The sequence below is a fragment of the Protopterus annectens genome, chromosome 12.part0, assembly GCF_019279795.1.
Source record: "Protopterus annectens isolate FY-2018-M chromosome 12.part0, PAN1.0, whole genome shotgun sequence".
In the NCBI taxonomy this organism is placed as follows: domain Eukaryota; kingdom Metazoa; phylum Chordata; order Ceratodontiformes; family Protopteridae; genus Protopterus; species Protopterus annectens.
The window spans coordinates 363,763,428-363,786,014 of NC_056746.1; positions in this window are offsets into that span (position 1 = coordinate 363,763,428).

The following is a 22,587-nucleotide window of genomic DNA, read 5'->3' on the forward strand; positions in this document are numbered from 1 at the left end:
CAGAGATGAGTTGTTTGTGTGGGACCATGTCGAATGCTTTAAATAGGTCTAGGAAAGTAGCAGAGGAGAGATAGCTATTGTTTTTATGCTGAAGGATAGTGTTAGTAAAAGAGAGTAAGGCAGTGATGGTGCTATGGTTAGGTCGGAAACCATGCTGAGTATTGGAAAGGAGATTGTTAGTAAGGAGGTCTCTCTAGTATTTTGGAGAGTGAGGAGAGAATAGTTATGGGGTGGTAATTGGGTTGGTTCTGTGGATGGGCTGCCTTTGTGGAGGGGAATTATATGTGATACTTTCCATAGTGTGGGAACATAAGTTTCTGACAGAGATCAGTTAATCAAGATGGATACCAGATAGGCTAGGGCATCAGCTGCAATTTGTAGGTATTCACTTGGGAGGTTGTCTGCTGCTAATTTAGTGGGTTTAAGTTTAGTTAAGAGTTTTTTATGTTGGAGGTAGGAACAGGAGAAAAATAGAAGACAGTGGGGAGATTACTAGTTGAAGGTGTGGGTTGGAGGGTAAGGGGGGTTGTGTTGTCTAGCTAGTGATAGCATGGTTTGTGTGAAATGTGTGTTGAATGAGGTAGCAATATTTTCGGAGGAGAGAGGGATGTTAGGAGGAGGGTTACTGACTTTGCCTAGGTGGAGGATGGAGTTTATGGAGGACCAGAATTGTTTGGGGTTGTGTTGGGAGGAGTTAAGGGTAGACTGGTAGTAATGGATTTTGTCCTGATTTATTAGCTTTTTGACTCTATTGCGTAGTTCTAGGAATTTCTGTCTAGTTGAGGGGTTTTTGTTTTTGCGCCAGTGTTCCCAGGCTTTATCTCTGTTTTTTATTTCTGACTTAGTGGTTTTCTGTAGCCATGAGGAGGGTTGGGCTTTGGTTCTAGAAAGTCTTATGGGAGCGTGGTAATTAAGGCTGCTTAGGAAAGTAGTATTAAAAAATTCAACTGCGTCATCTAGACTGAGGTACTTTAGAGGATGCCAGTTACATTCTTTGAGGGATGAGATGAATGTGAGTGGGTTAAAGTTTAATTAAAGAACATATCAAAATCAGTCAGTAATTACACATGGAAAATGCTTCATTAAAATTTCCCACTAACAATTCCTAGAATGTTTGGAGGTAAAACAACCTCAAGGAACACTTAATATTAATATTTTCATTCAGTCCCTATCTTTATATTTGGTCTTATCTCATCACATCTGCAATGAGGACCAGAATGCCATCACAATAAGAAAATCTATTCATGGCAAACTTAGAAAAGGAATTTCTAAAGCACTATACGTACTTTCTCACTTCCATTTTATTGATGATTTATTTATACTTTGGAGAAATGAGATTGTCTTCCTCAAAGAATTCCAGCAGGAATTTAACAGGATCCTCTCATCTATACAACTCCGTTTTGAGTGCTTGGCTTCAAGAGCTACCATCATTGATACTAATGCTGTCTTATTGTCCTACACAATGAAACCTTATGGACATGTTTACAGGAGGTCCACAGATAAACAGATGAATTTATAGAGAAACAGGAATTATCCCAGCTACAAAAAGACAGCTATTTATAGTCAATACTGGTGCTGCGGTAGCATTGTCGCCTCACAGAAAAGGGGTTCTCTCGTTCGATTCTCAGCTGGAGCACCTTCTGTGTGGAGTCTGCATGTCCTCCCCATGGTCGAGTGGCATTCGAAAGACATGCATAAATGGGCGTGCCTTCGTTGAAGGTTGGGCGTCGAGCTGGCACCTTGGCACCATAAAAATCTACTGCCAATCATTAGCGGACCGGAGTTCCGCTGTGGCAACTCCTAACCGGGAAAAGCCAAAAGAAGAACAAACTGTATTTGCTCAAGGGAGGAAGGGAGAGATATATAGCTGACCTGACTAAAGGAAGCCTTTCTTACACAGGTCACTCAGCCATTATGTATGACAAAGCTGTAGAAACAGCAATACAGATATCAAGAGAATAGCTGCTCCATTAAAAGGAGAACACTTTTAGTGACAGTTATACTAGAGACAATATATCATCCAGACCGTAAAAAGCTCTATGAAATCTTAAAGGACCTCTAAACAGTGTTAAGTGATAATGAAAACTTCAGAAACATTTTTCGAGAACTCACACTACTATCCTTTAGATAACCACCCAGTCTACAGAACCTAACTGTAATGTTGCAAGCCAAAATTCTAAAATAGCAAATAAAAAAAAATAAAGTACAGTTATCTAAAATGCAGAACACGTGAGGTGATTGGTACTGCTACCAGCATAACAACTTCAAAAAAACAGATGATTTAGGGTAAAGAGGTTTCATAAGTGCTCTTCAGAGAATTTGGTTTACCTATTCAAATGCAGGAAATACCCAACGAGGTGTATAACAAAAGAGAGATGGGCTAGAGCCTAGATGAATACCCACAGACCCAAAGTTACTTAAAGAATGGCTGACAAACCAGTGGGAGAAGACTTTAGTTGGCATGATCCTTCTGTATCAGACATGACAGTTATTGTTTTCCAAGGACATTTCCTTACACCTCTGAAAGGAAGGAGGATGAAGATCAAACAAATTTAACTCTGAATGTGACTGTTAGTCATCTGTGTCCTGATATCAGTTTTATGGGACTTCACACTTAACATTTCTCTCTTCAGCAATGAACACAGGAGGCTTACTAAGTATACTGAAGGACAACAAATGTATGTTAGTGTCCTAGTAAATCATTTTATGATGATTTTATACTGAAGCTCAAATTGTGGCTCTCTTAGAAAGATAACAGGAGTTGAAAGGCTGTTGGATTTGCATGAAGTCGACACCTTTGTTTGATTCATGCAAGCATGTTGAGTAGTATCATATCGAGTCAAAACTTTAATTTGAATACTAGTGAAGTAGATAATAACCTTAACTGTCATTAAGTGCTTTATAGTTTAACGTTATAACAAAAGTGTGTGTGTGTTCAGTACTGCTAATCTTCAAAGATTTTAGCAATAACTCACACTGGCATGTTACTACATGCATAGTCTGACTCCAGGACAGCAAAATTCTCTTCCTTACCCCCACTTTTTTGTCATTGTTAGCTGAAGCACAGTTGTATACTAACTGCATATAGCAAGTCTCCTTTAATGCTCTGGGACAAGCTCCTGCTTACATATATCTACATTACTAATTAAAAAGCACCCATGTATTCCTCAGCAGCATCTTGCTCTCTCAGCATACCCTACTGTTTTCATAGCACAGCATTATGCTCTTCATATTATAGCCATTATCATCTATTTGTAACTAAAACTACTGTCTCACAAAGATTTCATGCACACAAATAGTAATAAATTATAACTGTTTTTGTTTTCTAGATTTGACTACTGTTCCTGCATATCTCTATTTATTGTGATTTATTTTTCCAGTATCAAACCAGATGACATGAACTTATATTGGGTATTTTCTTCTCTCCTAAGTGAACACTTATTCTAACAGATCATTTCAGAAAGAGACTTCACCTTTGCAACCTGTCATAACCTATTCTTTGAAGTTTTTTCTCTCTCTCTCTCTCTCTTTCTGTGTCTCTCACCTTTGCGTTTTTCCTTCCTCTCTGGCTCTAACTCTTTCTGTCTCTCCCCTTCCTCCCTGTCTTTCTCACACACACACACACACACACACACACACACACACACACACACACACACACACACACACACACACACACACACACGTCTGTCTTAAAGTTTATGCGCAACCCAGCTGTAGAATTAGATTTTTTTCTCACACTGGTGATTTTGAAAGTGTTTATTTTACTCAGTTGGAAACATGTTATGTACTTTCACCTTCCTTTCTAGACAAAATGGGTATGGCAGAACTGCATCTAACATGTATAACATGAACTCCTCATGAAAAGGTATTGTTAGTCCAAATGTTTAAGCAAAACTTGCAATAATTCAATGAATGGTATCACAGTAGTCTGTCTTCCAGTGCTGACTATGAAAGCTATAGTTCATTATTTGATCTGGTAAAATTTTTCTCAAAGCTTTATTAAATGTAGCGTTTCTGTACCAGATTTGCAAAGGCTCCCTTTGATTGGAAAACTCACCTCATGAACCATCCATGCTTCGTGTCTGGAGATTTCCACTTCTGCCTCTTAAAGTTATGTTCATTACTTGTTGTTCAGGATCAACCTTCTCTTGAATTCAAGTGTTTGATGTCCAAGGCTCCCCCTTCACTGCTTGTTATCCTGGGCCACTCTTCCCACCTTCTGAATCCATGCTCAGTGCTCCACCTTTAAAGGTTACCACAGTAGTTAGTGTTCATGCTTTCCAGCTCCAGGGTCTGGGGATTGCGCCTTGTCTGATATTCATATTCTACTTTTGTCCACTTGGGTTTCTTCTGAGTACTCTAATTTTCTCTTACCTTCCAAACACTATTTCATTGGCTACTCTAAAATTGCTCAGTACACAGCCTTTGCCATTGAATGTTTTGCCTAAGGTCATGACTCAGAAAGTTTCATGAAGTTCAAGCAATCTAGCCATTATCAAAAGGTTAAATATATGAACCTCGGTGCTGAAGATGAATATGAAAAGTTTGCAGTGCAGAAACTTTTTACTATTCTACTGGCAAATATTTTAGTGCTCAAGAACAGGTCTGCAAAATAAAATTAATTTGAGTTAATGCTAAACATTTGTCTTAAAAACAATGTGTATTTCTTAACTGGTACATCTTTCAGTGCTAACATCTCAGATGCATATAGTATAATATTTAATGTGGGAAACAAAACATATGCATCTAGTACACAAACAAGGCATCCAAAAACCTGCTAAACCAAGCATGAACGCCTCAATGTTCTGCTATTCACAGAGTTGCCAAAAGAAATCCAAATACTAAACGGTCGTGTATAAAATGTATAAGCAGAGGATTTGCAATGAGTTATCTGGGTATTAAGTTGGCTTATCCCAGCACAGCATAACTTTAAATTGTCTTGTATTTAAATAGTGATAGTTGTGTTATGAGATTACATTTGCCTATAGTATGATGAAATGTTTTGATTTTTATTTGCACAATTATAACATTAGTAAAAGTACAAAACTTCATTTGGTCATGTCTTTGTTTCCATTTCAGTATGGTTAAATTCAATATTTAATCTGAATTATTTTGAAAAAAACTTTAAATATTTTTTCTGTCTTTTATGTTTTGTTCTGTTTTGAATTAATTCATATGTTTGTCCTGCTATTGACTTTCTGGAAAGCCACAATGAGGTATTAGGAATACATTTTAATAAACTCTTTTTCCTCAAATGACTTACTGTTGTAATTGGCTTGATATCTGATCAGTGAATCTCATGTGGGATCATAGGAAGTTACTAGGCTATTGGCCCTGAGGCCCTTATAAGCCTAGCCAAGAATTTAGCCCATGTTCTGACAAGTCAGCACCCAATGCCCCTGCCCAGCAGGCACATAGGTGAAATCCCAGGGCTGCATTTTCTGTTCCCCTTCCAGTTATCCTGGTTGCGCTTAAAAAGGGTTAATTAGGTACTCTGCTTGACGTAGAGAGTGAGTCTGTTCCACAGAAGGAGGAGTCTCTGAGACACAAATCTGTCCCACCATCAAGTCATGTTGATGTCATAGACCAGGTTGAGGTCACACGTATGGGTTACTTGAATGGAGTTTGACTTGTGGATATGCAGCAGTCCCATCAAGGCAGAGTCTGAGATTGTTTTGCATGCCAGACAGAGGTCAACTCTGAGGAGTCTGTATGAGACTGAGTAGAAAGACAGAGCCTTTAGCCTATCTGTGTAGGATAGATGTTTGAGGCCATGGATTCTCCTAGTGAGGAGCCTCTGTGGTCTCTCCAGCTGCTGCATGTGCTTTGTGAGGTACATGCCAAAAGGGGTATTGTACTCAGTAATGGGTCTTATAAGGGTCTTATAAGGGAAGAATACAGGGATGTTATGACCACCTTGTCCCTGGATGAGATATCCTGACTAATGAACTGGTCCATGTAGAAAGCTTTCTGTACAATGGAGGCAATATGGTGGACAAAGGTCAGTTTGCTATCAATATGGGTGCCCATGGCCCTCACGACTGTTTGCGTGCTTAGTACCTTGTTATTCATGTGATAACTTGTGGGGATGTCACTCTCCCCCAAGGGGATGATGATGTATTTTTTGGCATTCAATATGAGGCCATGTTTCTGGCAACAGTCATTTGTTTGGGTGAGACCCTCTTGGATGATGTCCACATCTCTAGGGGAATTGATGACAGTGCCCAACTTGCAATCATCTGCAAACTTGGTCAGCTATATCCCATTGGTTTTGGCTTGCACCTCTGAAAAAGTATATCCTAAATAACAGAGGCCCCAAGACCGATGCTCGTTACTGGTCTATTGCTTGAGGTGGCTTCCCCTATTATGACTAGGCGAGTTCTATCAGTGAGGCAGTTTACTACCCATCTAGTAACATATGGATTGATGCCTTGTTGAGAGAGTTTATCTGTTATACCCAAGTGGGGAATAGTATCGAAGGCTTTGGAGATGTCAAGGTAGGCAGTGTGCACCGTCTTCCCCTCTTCCATGGCTTTGGTGACTGTCTCAAAGAAGTCGACCATATTTAACAGATATGACCTTCCCTTGATGAAACCAAACTGTGTGGGATCGAGTGTTTGGAGGTTGCCAATGTCCTTGTTAATGAGGCTCATGATAATCCACTTCATGGCCTTGCAGATCAGGCTAGTTAGGCTGATATGTCTATAATTTTATAATTTTCTGGATTGGTGGACACTCCACCTTTGTGCAAAGGGATGACAGTGTCTGTCCTCCACTCGGCTGGTATGAAGTCACCGCTCAGGCACTGGCTGAATAGAGTGCCTAATGGTGCTGCAAATTCCTGTCTGAGTTAATATAGGATGCAGCCTGGGATGTTATTAGGTCCCATGGAGGCTGTATTTTTTGCTTTTGATAGGGCAGTGATGACTCCCTCCCTAGATATAAGGTGAGGGGGGGCAGGTGCTGTGGATGTCCTGATTTACTGATGGGGGACAGAGGAGTAAAGTTTTCACTAAACCTGTCTGCCAGCAGGTTGGTTATATCTCCAGCATTTGTGTATATGATGTTCTTGACACCAGTTCTGAGCTTTGGAGGATTTCACTAGTGTTCTTATTTGCTTGTTCAGGCTAAGTAGAGGTTGCTTCCAGTTAGGCACCTGCTCCTTCTTGGTCCTGGACAGCAATTTTTTTTCCTTTTATTATAGAGTTTATTTATTGCAGATGTCCACCAGACAGGGTTACTGTTCCTTGAGGAGGATGATTTTGTCCTGTTGGGTATTCCTGATTCTATGTAGCTATATAAATGCTCGTATAGTACTTTGATGTAGGTTTGGACATATGTGCCAGTTCCTATGAAGGAGGAGAGGGCTGTGAAGCTGTTTATACCTTCCCTCAGGAGGTTGTAATCAGCTTTGGAGAAGTTTTTTTGTTTGACCCTAGCTGGGGGGGGGGGGGGGAGGCGGTCAGGGAGGTGGTGACTTCGAAAGTGACCACTTTGTGGTTGGATCTTACCAGGGAGGATGACACTGTATGGATGTTGTAGTGGTTACTCATGTTGGTTAATACCAAGTCCAAGATATTTTTACCTCTTGTTGGGGTGTCGATCAGATGGTCCTGGGCATCTGCACTGATGAAATCAAGGAATCACTGGGCATTTTTGTTTTGGCATGAGTCGTTCTTACAGTCTATGGTTGGATAGTTAAAGTGTCCCAGGACCATGGTAAAGGGTTGAATCTTGATAGGTCAAAGAGGTCCAGATAGGTGGAGTGGGCATTTTGAGTCAAAGTTGGGGGCCTGTAGCTATCTATGATTTGAATAGAGGTCTTGTCAATGGTTAACTGCACCTGGAGCGTCTCCAGGGCGTCAAACTGTTTGACCAGCCTGGAAGTGTGTATGTCTTTTATATATTGCAACTCCACCTCCATTTGCTTTGCTGCCCACAGTTTGAGGTCTGAATGTATATTAGGATGAGTAACCTGGTATGGCTGGGGTGCTCTCCATAGCTTTGAACCAGGTTTCTGTGACTACACAAATTTCAGCATTTTCCAGAGTTAAGAATACTTGCAATGAGTGCAGTTTCATGTTTAGACTCCTAGCGTTTAGCAGCATGACATTTAATTTGCTTTTGATGAAATTTTCATGTTGGTAGTTTTGACCTCATGGCAATGCCTAAAAAAGGCACTATGGGGGAGGCAAGTGCCTTTGTCAGGAGTCTGAAGTCCAAAGGAGACAGATGCAGGCCATCTCTGGCAAAGCATCATGGTTGGTCAGTCATGTTTTCCCAAGCTGTCAGGTACTGGATCCCCCTTGGAATGACACCAGAAACTAAGCCAGTTGTTAAAGTCAGTCATTTTCTGTTTGTATTGAAGCATCATTCTGGGTGATGGTAGAATGCTGCTTAAGGCTAGGAACATACCTGGCTCGGACACATATTTAACAAGCTTGATCATTTCTCTCTTCATATAGTCCAGGGAAGTACATCTTAAGTCATTCATGCCAATACGGACTATGACATAGTTATAACAGTACCTGTTGTTGAGAGACTTGAGTGCATGGGTGGTATGGTGGATTCTGGCACCCGACAAACAACTAACCATGACTTTCTCCTTTTCCAGCCTGGTGAGGGGCACATCTGTATGTCTCACAATGGAGTCTCCTTACGAGTAATATGTTGGGTTTATGTTTAGGCCTTAGTAGCTGTGAGACACAGGTGAGTGGACTATGTGTGGTGTGTAGTGCAGTTTGCATGTGTTTTTGCTTTGGAGGTCTCTTTTGTTTAGGTATGTTTTTGATGAGGACCTCCGCATATGTGGGTGTGTGTTGTGTAGGTGTGGGTGGTGTTTGAGGTGTGGTGATTGTGTTGACAACCTTCTCAGTGCCAGATATACTGGCTTGTGAAAGAGAGAGAGAGAGCATTGACTCTGGCTTCTTAATGTAATTGCTTCTCTCACAAATTGTGTTCCTAGGTGGTAATAGTAGACGGTTGTCCGTGTACATGAGGCAGTTGCTACACTGTTTCATGATGCCCACATCAACCAAACTGGCAGGAGAAATTGTAGGAAATTGTCCAACCATATTTGTCAGAAACTGAGGGAGAGAGGCCAAAGAGAGCTAAGAGGGTAAAGGGTGGAAGGTCTGAGAGTAGTACTGCTAAGTGATCACACAAGTGCTACTAAGGGAAAATTTGTAGCTGGAATACCTCACAAAGGATTAAATACAGTGCAGCTGCAGTTCTGGATGCAGAAAACCTGTATCCAGATGGGTCTATAGCAGAACAACGAAAGCACATATGTGCAACTACATAAAATTCGACACATAATACGAGAAATCTGTAAATAGCGAATTCGGGAAAAAATAAAAATTAAAAAACATTATCAGGTGGGGGGGCACGTTGGGGGCTGTGCCCTCAACACCCTCCCCAACTAAATATACCAACTCGGACATCGCACTATAGCGAAGGAAAGGGCAACTCCGTGTAGTTGGCCAACTACCTCCTTGCCCTGTGACACATTCATCGAATCACTTAAATGCGGTTCAATGAATATATGTTTCTCTTTACATGTTCGCTCAAAAGCAGTTTTGTGCTTCTAATATAGACCCATCCAGACTATGCTACTCAATTTAAGGATTAAGAACACAGCAAAAGTCACAAAAAAGCGCAGAGTAACCACTTACAGACAAATACAGAACTCACAGTATGAAAAATACAGTTAAACAGTAATGAAATGCAGTAAAATGCAGTTAAACAGTAATGAATTGCAATAAATAGCAATGAAATACATTTAAACTGTAATGAAATGCAGTTCATCAGTAAATTGTTTTAAAACAGTACAAATGTGATAAATAAATTAGCTCAACAGCTCAAATAAAGCAACAGTTCAGTAGAATACTGTCATCAATTTAATCAGGCTACTGACAAGCAGTAACAAATGCGGCAAACTAAATGCAGTTGAACACCTAAGCACAAGCAGCAAAATGAAGTACGAAGAGGCACAATATATATATTTTTAAGTAGAAAGTGAGGAGACAAAGATAATTCAAGGTTAAGAAGCTAAAGGAGTGGGCCTTCTCAACTGATCTCACTGTACTCAGTGGAATGAGATGAAGTAATGGGACTGGGGCGAGTGTCCAATATCAAATTTATAGTACAGGCTGGCAACTCAAAAGCCACCATGCTTTAATACCACAACAACATTTAGGTGGGTGGGATACAAGATCAGAACAGAGGTAAGGACTGAATTCACTAAGCCTAAAAAAGTTTCACAGTTTAAACAGATATGCAGCAAATATTGTTTTAGTTAATCAGAAGTGCAGAAAGCAGTTGAAAATCAGCACTTATTTTTTTACTTGCACAGCCAGTTTTTGTAAAACAGTAGAGCAAGTCAGAAGGCCTAACTCACAGCAGCTTTGAGCAAACAAGTGCAAACTGGTTTAAACACTGGCTATTTAAGGCAGAGAAACAGGAACCAGCCAAGTTAGCCAATCAAAAAAAAAAAAACAGAGCTCTGTAGTAGTAACTTTAGCCAGATCAGACCAAACTGAAACTCCCTCCCATGAAGAAAAAGCTAGGCCTCTCTAGACAAAAGATTGTACTACAACTCCAAAGGTCACAAACAGTAATAGATATTTAGCTCTGTGCTAGTGTTTTTCAAGTACAACAACAAGTAAAATGAACAGAACAAACAAAGAAACAAAAAGGAGACAATGATCATGTAGTCCATGTGCATGACCATTCATTTAACAATTAGGAATTGTATTGTTTGTAGTATGATGCCAATAATTACTGCTAATAATTTACTCTGCTTCCCTCTCTTCCTTCTTCCCATCATGCTCTAGCATTCAGTTACCAGCACAGCTAAATATTTGGCAATGGCGAGTCCTTGTTTTTAGTTATACCTAATACTGTTTAAAATTAAGCTACCACATAAATATCCTTATTTGGAATTACTATTACTATAGCAACAAACACAGTAATTCAGTTATTAAATGTCCATATTGTAACTTAAAACTTTACATTTTTATCTGTTGTATAAAACTGCCTAATTCATAACTGACGTTTCTCCCCAGACCTCCAGTGAAAAGGAGATACAACAGCCCAGTCAGACTACCTGAGTTGACTAAAACAATAAATAAACAAAACTATGCATTAAAATACTACAGTACCCTGCCAGGCTGAGGCAACTACTAGAGAATTTAGTATGTCATGTATTAAAAGAGTCATCCAATGGACTACAAGACCTGAGATGTACAACAAGTCATAGGAGAAGGTTAATACTGTTGGCAACACTCCACAATACAGTACTAGGGTGAATTTATTTTGTGACACTCAGCACACTTCAGCACTTTGTTATTTTAGTTTAGTCACAGCCTTTCAGATTGTCATTTAACTAGTTTGTTTTTCAAATGTCAGTATTCCATCAGTCTCTAAAATACATCTTGAAAGGCAAGTCACCAACAGGATTTGGAAGGCTAACTAACCAGATCGTCCCTGTCTGCTTGGTTTGACAAAGTCTATTTTAAAATGTGCAACTGTGTTATATATGGTCAGAGAGCTTGCCTCGGCTGTGATGTCTCTGCTTATTACAACAGACTGTTAACTGTAATGGGCTGAGATCCCACAGCTGAGGCTTGCTGTCTAAAAGGTTATAGTAGTATATATTTTGTTGCAGATGTGCAGGTCATGTCCTTGACCAAAATTGGAGACCTCTTTTATGGCTGCGAATGAATGAGATGACATAACAGAGACTGTTCTTTTTTGTTTTAAAGGTATGCCCATAGGGCCACTTAGTATTTAATGTATCAGAAAATTAATTACCATTTACTTCATAACCACAGTGTTTTTCTGAAAAATACAGTCTGAGGATCTTTCATCAATAATGTAGAGTAGTTTAGTCATACAAAAATGCTGCAGAGATTTATTCATTTGTTTGTTTGTTTGTTTGTTTGTTTGTTTAAATTGTTTGAATTCTTATATCCTAGGCACTGGAAGGCCTTTTACAAAACAACAGATCAAGTATTTAAAAACAATATATCTAAAAACTGTGTATGCAGGAAATCAAATAAAACATAAACTGAGATGTAAACATTACAAGATCTAGAAATGATGTAGTGCACCTGCTAGAGTCCAGAAAGACCCTCTGAGAATGATAGTATTTTAAAGACATCTAAAATGAACTTACAATCACACACCCAAATCAACATCATTAGCTGTTTCCAAAAGATAGCCTGTCAGATATTTCCAAACTGATCCCTGGAACTACATACCTGATTAACTAAGGTATCTTGCAAGGACATAGCACAGAGCTGCACAGTTTTGACAGATCATTCAATAAATGTCTGTCTGTTGAAGAAGTACTGGGACCAGATTTTTGAAAAGACAGCAGCTGGAAATTCTTGAGACAAAACTCAGAAACTTTGCAGCATGGATGACTATAATCTAACTTTGTCAGAAAGGAATGTTCTCACAGATTAATTAAGCAAGATTAGAGAGATAATTCAAAGTAAAACAGAAGAGCTCAACATCTTCACTAATGTAAGTAAGGGAGCAAGTTATCTGAGACTGCAGAGTGTCTTGTGGCAGTGTGCTTTATTCCATCTTTGATTTCTGTCCTGTAGGAGTGATATAGTATTCTGTGCTCACCTTATAACTGTTCATATACAGTAAACTCTCAGTTAACCAGCACCCGTGGGGATTGGGTGATACTGGATAACTGCAGTTTCTGGTTGCTTAAGGGTTACTATTAAAAATAGGCCTGACTAATACTGTACCCTATACTATTTGTTTGGCTTGACTAGTTCTCTGGTTGAGGAGAGAGGGAATTTATTCCTGCCTTCCTTTTTAAAACTACAAAACTCTAAAAACGTAAGGTATGTTTCTGCAGGGGGAAAACAGAAAGTGCAACAGATGAAAACTGTACTGTATTTCTTCGATTTTTTTTGCTGGTTGCTTGAGAGTGCCATTTGCTTGAGTTCCGGTTAACTGAGAGTTTACTGTAGTTTGTAAACAAGCTATCAACATTGTGATGGGACCATACTTATTTAATGTGCAGTTGATGTTGTACTGATCTGTTCCTTTAGTTTTGCTGCTAAAATTTTATATTACATATACAGACTGCTGGAAATGATCTTGGGGTCTTGTTTCAGCATAACAAACCACTTCTAAATATGTTTAAGAATAAGACTGCAGTTCTGGAGGCTGACAGCTGGGAAACGACTGGGTTTCTTACATGTGAGTTTAAATTATATCTCAGGATGCTCTAGATGTTAGATCACCGAATGCTTAAAAAAGTGAACGGTGATTAATAGACCCTATATAAGCGAAAGCTTACAATGTCGAAGTGTCAGAACAGCAATTTTTTTCCAAGGGAAAAAAATCACTGTTCCAACAAAAAAAAATATAAAAAATAAAAAACAATTTCAAACATTGCATTAAGTGGGGGGCAACCCCCCTACTTAAATATACCAACTCCAAGACCGCACTACAGTGCCGAAAATGGCAAAGTACCGAAGCGGCCAAGCAAATTCTTTCCCAGGGAAAGAATTTGCTTGACAGCCCCTTCGATATTTTGTGTTTTAAGCCTTTTAAGTTCGACCAAGATGCATTCGAAAGAATGCATCTTCAGTCTTCTAATATAGACCAAATTACCTACTGGGGTAAATAATTCAGCTTACCAGTCTGGCAACCATATAGACTTCAAGTGAATTAATTCCATTCATTAGGCTATGCTTCCTTTTTGTCGGCTGCAATGGTGCAGTGGTTAGCATTGTTGCCTCACAACAGAAGGTTCTATGGTTCGATTCTCAGGTGGAGTGCCTTCTGTGTGGAGTCTGCATGTCCTCCCTATGGTTGAGTGAGTTTTAAAGACATGCAGGTAGTTGCGCGTGTGTGTGTGTGCGTGAGCCTTCTGTAAAGGTTGGATGCCAGGCTGGCAACTTGACACCATAAAAACACCACTACCAATCAGTCTGCAGACTGGTGATCTGCTGTGGCGACCCCTAAAAGGAGAAGTCGAAAAACCCTAGGCTATGCTTCCACTTTCAATGCACAAACTGTGTGTAACTTGTTGCTACAATCAAGTACTTCACCTCTGCTATAGAGCTGCATTCCCATGTGTCCTTGCAGCTTGAAAAAAAAAGAGCAGGTACAATGTCTTTAATGTCTGTAATGGTTCATTAACCTGTCATTCTTCTTTACTATAGTCTAAGAAGCATCAGTGACTTTTAGGTAGAACTATCATTAAAAAAAAATCCCTGATTTATAAAAGTTACCACAAGGTGTAAAGCATGTGGTAACATTTTGGAATTCATAGACAACCTAACACAGTGCTCAGGCATGAAGATATGCAGCACCATGTTTAGCTGTCTCTATAGCCATGCTACATGCTACCTCCACACAACCCTTATTTCTACAGCATTGTGCTGGGGGACCTCTAGCCACCAGGAATGCTAACTGATAAGTTAGCGCAGCAGGTGTTTTTTAAAAACATAGTGAGGATCTCAGGCATTATGCAATGTGGTACTATGTCATGTCAAATGAGGGGGGGGACATGTTACACATACCTCCCAACCTCATAAACTTGTTCCCTAGAATGTATTTACTGAAGGATGTTGTGTCTTTCGGCTTATCCCAGTTAGGGGTCGTCACAGCAGAACTCCGGTTTGCTAATGTTTGGTAGTGGATTTTTATGTGCCGAGTTACCAGCCCTGATGCACAACCTTCAATGAAGGCACACCCATTCACGCATGCCTCCACACAGAAGACGCTCTAACTAAGAAATGAACAGGAAAACATCTTGCTGTGAGGCGACAATGCTACCGCAGCACCACTACCGCGAGGATATGAAGTATAAAACTCAAATATCTGGCATTTGTAATGGAACTGTAATCATCTGTGAATTACCAGGACAGGGGAAAAAAATGCATTGTCTATGATGCAACAACAGGGACAGGTGTGGAGTACATGGTATGTACAGGTATGTGTATTTTACTCTGTGTCTGTGTGTACAAGAATGACTGGGGGTGCTTCTTTTTCTATGATGTGGCTACCAACTTAGCTATCTTCCATAGGAAATGCTCATCTGCATTTTGCGGTAGGTAATGTGATTCTGAAATATGCAAATTAGCCCCTAATGGGGTCATTCATCGTTACAGCTAATCTGTCTCTGAATTGCAAAATACAACATCATGGGAGCTTGTGCCTGGGTTTTTAATGAATCCCTGAGAGATATATTCCCTAAAGAAAAATAGACCACAGTACCAGGAAATATATTTTCTTAATGGCAAGCAAGCTTCCCAGAATATATTTCTTACTTAATATAACCAACTCTTAGACTGTAACAGCTTACAGAAAGAAAGTCATTGTCTGAGATGGTCTCAGATATGCATACCTGTATACCTGTGATCACCACAAACTGTATCTTTTTTTTCCTGAGACGTGGCATGAAAATAGAAAGAAACTGGAAATGCCTCTTTCCCAGTGACTAGTTGGAAAAATAGACAAGATTACTAAGAATAATATATAATTTCTAGAAGTAATTCCAGTCTGTTTGAAAAATGGGAACAAGAACTTCTTGCAGAAATGTTATTCAGAAATGGGCAGAAGCTGGGCTGCAATTAAGAATGTTAGAAGTTGTAGCCTTCAATTTCCAGGGATTACTCACTATAACCATATGCAGTAGCCTCAGGAAATGTGACATATATCCCTAGCATACCTCCCCAGCCAAACCATAAAGATCCAAAGATATTGTACAAAATAAGCTATACACTGTTCAGCAACAGACAATGGCTGCACTAACATAAAATGCTTCCTCCCAGCTTAACCTTCTCAGAATTCAAGTTAAATTAGAAATATCTACAGGATATGAACAAGTAATGAAGTCTTTTCAAGACATATGTGCTTTGAAGCTCAAAGTGATGACACTGTCCCTTTAAAACATGTTTGATGAAGGCTCTGGCATTTATTTGGGTGATAAGACATGCAGGGGGAGAATCTGTATTCAGACATTGGCTGCTGTCTTGCACAAAACCTAGACAGTGACTCTGTTAAATAGTGGAATATACCCAAGTATAACTCCTGAGGCTGAAGGGTTGTATTTGGGGGCTACCAACTCTTCAGGGGCCACAGCTCTATCTACATCAGTAACATGTTAATATAGCAAATAAGCACTTCCCACTCTGGAGAAGCACTAAAGCTGGAAAAATGCTGATTTCTTTGTGTACAACAATAAGTTAGAAAACTCTCAGAATTTATGTCTAAAAGGTACTTCAGTATCAGACAATGAGGAAAGAATGAATCTGTACCTAGCTAACTGATTTAGATGCTGGGCATCTTATTGTTTTGAGCAAAACTGTGAACAATCATTGTTTTTTATGAGACGGTCCTTGTTATAACTGATTTATTACTATTGACGTTTGCTTCCACTAAAATGCTGCCATAATCAGTTTAGGACTAATGAGATACTATCCATTCGGCAGTTTATTAAGTTTTAGAACTTCTTTCAGTTTTGTTTATTGGAATGACTTCACTGAGTCTGACACCATATTACAGGAGAGACCCAAAAATACAAATATTCAAAGAGCAGTGCATTTCTCCAACAAGTTTAAATATGTAAAGGAGCTTTTCTCAGCAAGACAGTTACATAGAAAAAAAAGACAGTTGCAAAGACAATATAGCGACACCACAATTATCCTTCCACGACATTAACATTCTGCACATAATGTGCTATATAAAATGTTGCCTTTGGTGTAGTATAAGAATTATTTAGTACAAGACAACCTGCAATTAGTTTAAACAAACCACAACAATGATAATTACTGACTCTTTTTCCTTAAATAAGAAGAGAGTTGTCTCTTGTGTAGTATTTGCCCCAGGGAAGTAAGAAGGGTTTTTATTCTTTGATTCTTTAAGATACAGTTGTGAGATTCTGATGTGTAGTTAGTCTAGGATGAAAAAAAGTATGTCAATGTTGCTGGGTTCCTTAACTAAAGTTTTTTGGTACTGGAGAAAGACCAGCCATCTGGGTTTATTTGATACCAGAACAGAAGCATTTGCTTAGGTTTAACACACTTTTCTTCCCATGGGATTTTGCAGGCGAGATAACTAGTTATGGTCCTAATCCCAGGGGGGAGGTATAGAATGTTCCAGAAGCTGTTAATAGAATACATGCTTTGTGAGCCCTCACCTTTCCTGGTTTTGAGAGCCTCAAGCAGCTCTTGACCAAATGTTTTTCTTTTGGGTGGGTCACACTCATATAACAGTCCAGCTATAGGACTAGTTTGTATACAGTGCTACTCAGCTGTGTTTCTGGTATCCTGTGCTGTAACACTGGCTGAGAGATTGGGGATAGCAGGTTACAGTAATTATTGTTTATTAATTTTCTCAATGACTTATTGCTGGAATGATGTAAGTATGTTACTTACCTGGGTTTGCTGTTTGCTAAAGGATGGTTTCCAACTAATTCCTGGACAAGAGTTGTTTCACTAGCATATATTTGGACCATTCCCAATGCATTTTTTTAATGGATAGAAGGAAAAATATCTCAAAAGAGGGTAGATTTATGAAGAAATTTATGAAAATATTTGGTATGAAAGAAGTGAATTCAGTAGTAGGAACAGTGACAATAACAAAGAAGATAAGAATGCAGGATAATAAAGAAAAACTGAGACAGTAGTGCTTCCCCACCTACCTGTTAAAAGGCAGGAATTTAAGGAATGGTAGTAGAAATTATTCAAGCGTTATTAGGCAAGATACAAATTTCTTCAGAAGTTATAGCCAGAGAGTGGGATAAAATGAAAGTGGAATTTAAAACATAGTGTAGAAATAAAAGAAAAAGAGATATGGTTAAGAAGTAACAAGAATTATTTAGAGAGGCTGACAAAGGTTCCATTATTGCAGAATAAGGGGGATCTCACAGAACAAGAGGAGGCACAAGTGCAGAGGCTAAACAGAAAATAAGGGACTATTTGAAAAATATGTACAAGTTTAGAAAGGCTGCTGTTAAGCAACTGTGACTTGATAATAACTACGGACCACAAAAACTTTTAGCACAACTACTTAGGCAACAGAAAGTAGAAAGGGCTGTTGCCAATAACAAGAAAAATAACCAGAGATCATTTAGAGGTACTAGAGATATTTTAGACATTTTATGAACATTTGTATAAAGCAGAGAAATGTGGAAAGCAAGAAAGAGCACAAATGGAAGTATTTATGGAAGACTTAATTGTGACAAGCATAGAGGTAGATGAGGCTCACCAATTAACAGTGAAGATTGGAGGAGATGAGCTAAAAACGGTGACAAATAATCAATCTGTAGAAAAGTCTCCAGGACTAGGTGGTATTCCTATGGAAGCTGGGAAGCTGGGGGGGAGTGATAAAGATCTGGAAGGTTTTGTTTAACAGTATTTTAAAAAGAGAGGAAGAACCAGTATCCTGGAAGAAAGCACTTGTGGCTGTTATTACCAAAAAATGGTAAAGATCCATCATACCCAGCTTCATATAGGCACATTTCAATTTTCAATCATGATTACTAAGAGTTTATGTCTATAATAGAAAAAGAATAGCAAATGTGTTGCCAAAATTGATAGATATGGATCAGTGTGGTTTTATGGAGAGAAGGCAAACATTTGAAAACAATGATGATCCAAAGGGAACAGAATGTAAGAAAATGCCATTGTTGTTGATGGGTCTTGATGCTGAGAAAACATTCAACAAAATAAGCTGGGATTTTTTTGAATAAGGCAATGGAAGCATTTGCATTACTTGATACAATAATACAGTTAATTTGGATAATATAGATGGGATCTGAGGCAAAAATTAAAGTGGGAGGGTTCCTTTCTGATAAGTTGTGTCTGAACAGAGAAACTAGGCAGGGGTATCCACTTCCCCCTTTGTTATTTGTGTTATATTTAGAAACACTGACAAATACAATAAGGGACTCAGAAATTCAATGATATAATTGGTATGGTAATCAAGAAAAGTTGGCATTATTTGTAGACAATATTATTTTGTACCTGATAAAACAGAAAAGGGAATCTTAGTATTGCAGAACATTTTGAGACAGTTTCAACTCTTCAGTGTATAAAATTAATGAAGATAAAATAAAGGTTATAGCTGTAAACTATGTACCCTCACATGAATTGGTTCAGCAATATGCATATTTATGTAGACACAATAAAATTAAGTATTTTGGATTATGGATTAAAATGGTGTTGTTATGGCAGTTAAGGATACCTGGGAAGAGACTAAACAAAAAATAAACTGAGAAACTGGAAGCTCATGTTTATGGATATGATATATACAGGTCATACATATTTTTATCAATCAGAGAAGTTGTAGATAGTAATTAATAAAGAGTTGAAGGATTTTATCTAAGAGGGGAAGAGGGCAAGGGTCAAGTGGGGTAAGTTGATCCTTCCAATAGAACAAGGTGGTTTAGGATTACCTGATTTGAAGAGATATTTTAGAGCTACATACTTCAGACTCACATACATGACACCACCAGAAAGCTAAAATTCAAAGTGAAAAGGGATGATGATGAACAGGGGAAAAAATTCAAGAAATAAGGAGAGGATGGGATTTTGGATGCAGATACCTGAGGAGCATAACAGCCATACCGAATACTATGTGGAACCTGTGGAACATAACAAAAATGCTACATGGACAGAAGAAGTAAAAGAAAGAATAAGAAGTTCAAATGTACAGGATATGAAATGGGATAAAGTAGCAGCCAGAGAGATTGAAACAAAGTTAAGAAAAGCTCCTAACTGGAAACCTCAGACCCGGATGAAGTACCTAACTTCTGGCTAAAAGTATTAACATCTTTACATGAAGATTTAGCCAAGAGTAAGAACTATTTATATGCACACCCGGACCAGACACCAGCCTGATTAACAATATGAAAGACAATACTCCTACTTAAGAGGGAACCTGCACGCTATCCAAAAAGTATAGACCAGTAACTTGCCTTCCAACAATGTAGAAACTATACACTGGAACTGATGCCAACAGACTTGATAGTTATTTAGAAGAAAACCCAATCATGGCAACAGACGTATAAATTATACACTGGAATTCACACTGACAGCAGAATTTATAGTCATTTAGAAGAAATCTCAATCAAGGCAATAGAACCAAAAGGTAATAAAAGAAAGTCATATGGAACAACAGATCATTTGTTGTTAAATAAAGTCATAATGGAGAACTGTAAAAAGGGGAAGAATCTAAGTATGTCATGGACAGTCTATAAAAAAGCATTTGACAGTATCCCACATTCATGGATAAAAGAGTGCTTAAAAATGTATAAGATACATTCTATATAGATCAATTATATTACAGCAAACATGAAACATTTTCAAACCACTTTAAAGTTAAGCCACGATAAAGGACAAATTATTATTCCAGGGATAAAACTCAAGGGGGGATATTCCATGGTGAATCTCTGGAACCATTGCTATTTTGTGTTGCCCTTAACCAATAAGTTGTCTACTTAACAGATTAGGTCATGGCTACAATTTGGCTCCCAGAAAACATCTAAGTGTAAAGACTTCTCATCTTCTTTTTGTAGATGATTTAAAACTGTAGAGTTCATCAGATGAGGAACTGAAAGCACAACTGCAAGTGGTCAAAACTTTTTCAGATGATATAAGAATGTTATTTGGTCTTGATAAAACTAATGTCTTTCGGCTTTTCCCAGTTAGGGGTCACCACAGCAGAACTCCAGTCCACTAATGATTGGCAGTGGATTTTTACAGTGCCAAGGTGCCAGCCCGACACCCAACTTTCAAAGAAGCACACCCATTCACGCACGCACCTACCTGCATGTCTTTAAATGTCACTCAACTGTGGGGAGGACATGCAGACTCCACACAGAAGGCGCTCCAGCCGAGAATCAAACCGGAGAGGTGACAATGCTAACTGCTGCACCACTGCGGCCTACTATATTTGGTCTTGATAAATGTGCAAAAGCAAGCTTTGAAGCAGTAAAGATGCAGCACCAAGAAAACATCACTTTAGGGCAGGAATGTGATATAAAAGAATGTAAGCAAGAGGGAGTGTATAAATATTTGGGAATTGATGAAGGATCTATAATAAAACATGAACAAATGTTAATAAAACTTAGGAATATTTTATAGGATTTAAATTAATACTGAAAACAGCACTGACATCTAGGAACAAATTCCAAGCTGTAAAACAATTTGCTCTTCCTATCCTAACTTACAGTTTTGGAGTGATTGACTGGCCACAAAAAGTGTTGAATAGGTTGGAATGGAAAGCAAAAATGATGCTTCATGCTCATCAAGTGATTTATAAAAATCAGTGCATACCAAGATTATATAGTCCCTGTTCTAAAAGAGGTATGGGCCTCCTCGAAAATTGATTACATGTATAGATCTGCAGTCATGGGACTGCATACATATCTGCTGACCTTACAAGACCCAAACATAGTGAAAGTTTTGAAACATGAGGAGAATAAGTCTAAGATGACTTCCCTGCTTAGTTTAACAGGAGCATATCAGCGTCAATTTGGAATGGAAATCAAACCAGAAGTAGATAAAAATCAGGCAGCAACTGAATGTTGATCAGAATTGAATGCAGGAATGGTTAAGGAGTCGTGAATTTAAACCAAAAGACAAAAGGTTAATATTGATGGCCCATGACAGTGGACTACATACACGTTGGTTTACAAAGTCCTTTGAACATGTGGGAGAAACAGACAAATGTAGATTTTGTAAAACAGAATTGGAAGGAGTTGCACAACTTGTTGCTGGTTGTGATATACTGATGGCAGAAGGACTGTATACTGAAAGGCATAATAATGTGACTACTGTTACAATGAGGATTGTGCAGACATTATAATACTGAAGTAACTGAAAAGCACTGTAAACATGAGCCACAAAGCATCATAGATAATGATAAAGTTTATATCACATGGGATCATCCAGTACCAACAGTTCAAAAAACAGATGCGAGAAAAGCACATATAGTAGTCCAGGAAAAGAAGACAAAAGTAGCATTGTTCATTGAAATTACTACACCCAGTGACTACAGTGTATTACATACAGAGAGACATGAAGTCATAAAATACCACGATTTGCAGGCAGAAGAAGGATAGCCAGACAGTTCCAGTAGTAGTAAGAGCAATGGATCTTATAAAAAATAATCTACAATCATACACATACATGTTACTGATACATGTAATTCAATACAAATTGCAGAAGGAGTCACTACTGGGCACATTGATGGTGCTGCGAAGAGCACTTCTGGCTAACATAAAAGACTGAAACAATATCAGTTTTGTGAATTTTAATCATACTTTGACTTAGGAATGGGGTCCATTCCCGTCATAGTATTAGAAACCCAAAAGACTTGGAGAAATTAAAGTGAGAATGCTATATTCATAAAGTAGCAGAAAGTATTCTAAGAACTAATGCAACACGAGAATGGAGAAAGGAGATATTGCCGATAAGGGCGACTGCAATTATGGGCACAGAAAACAGGCAAAAGGGGGCTGGAATTTACTGGAGAAAACAGGCAAAGGAACCAAGGTATTGGGAGCAAATAACAAGACAGGGTTTGGTAACATAATGA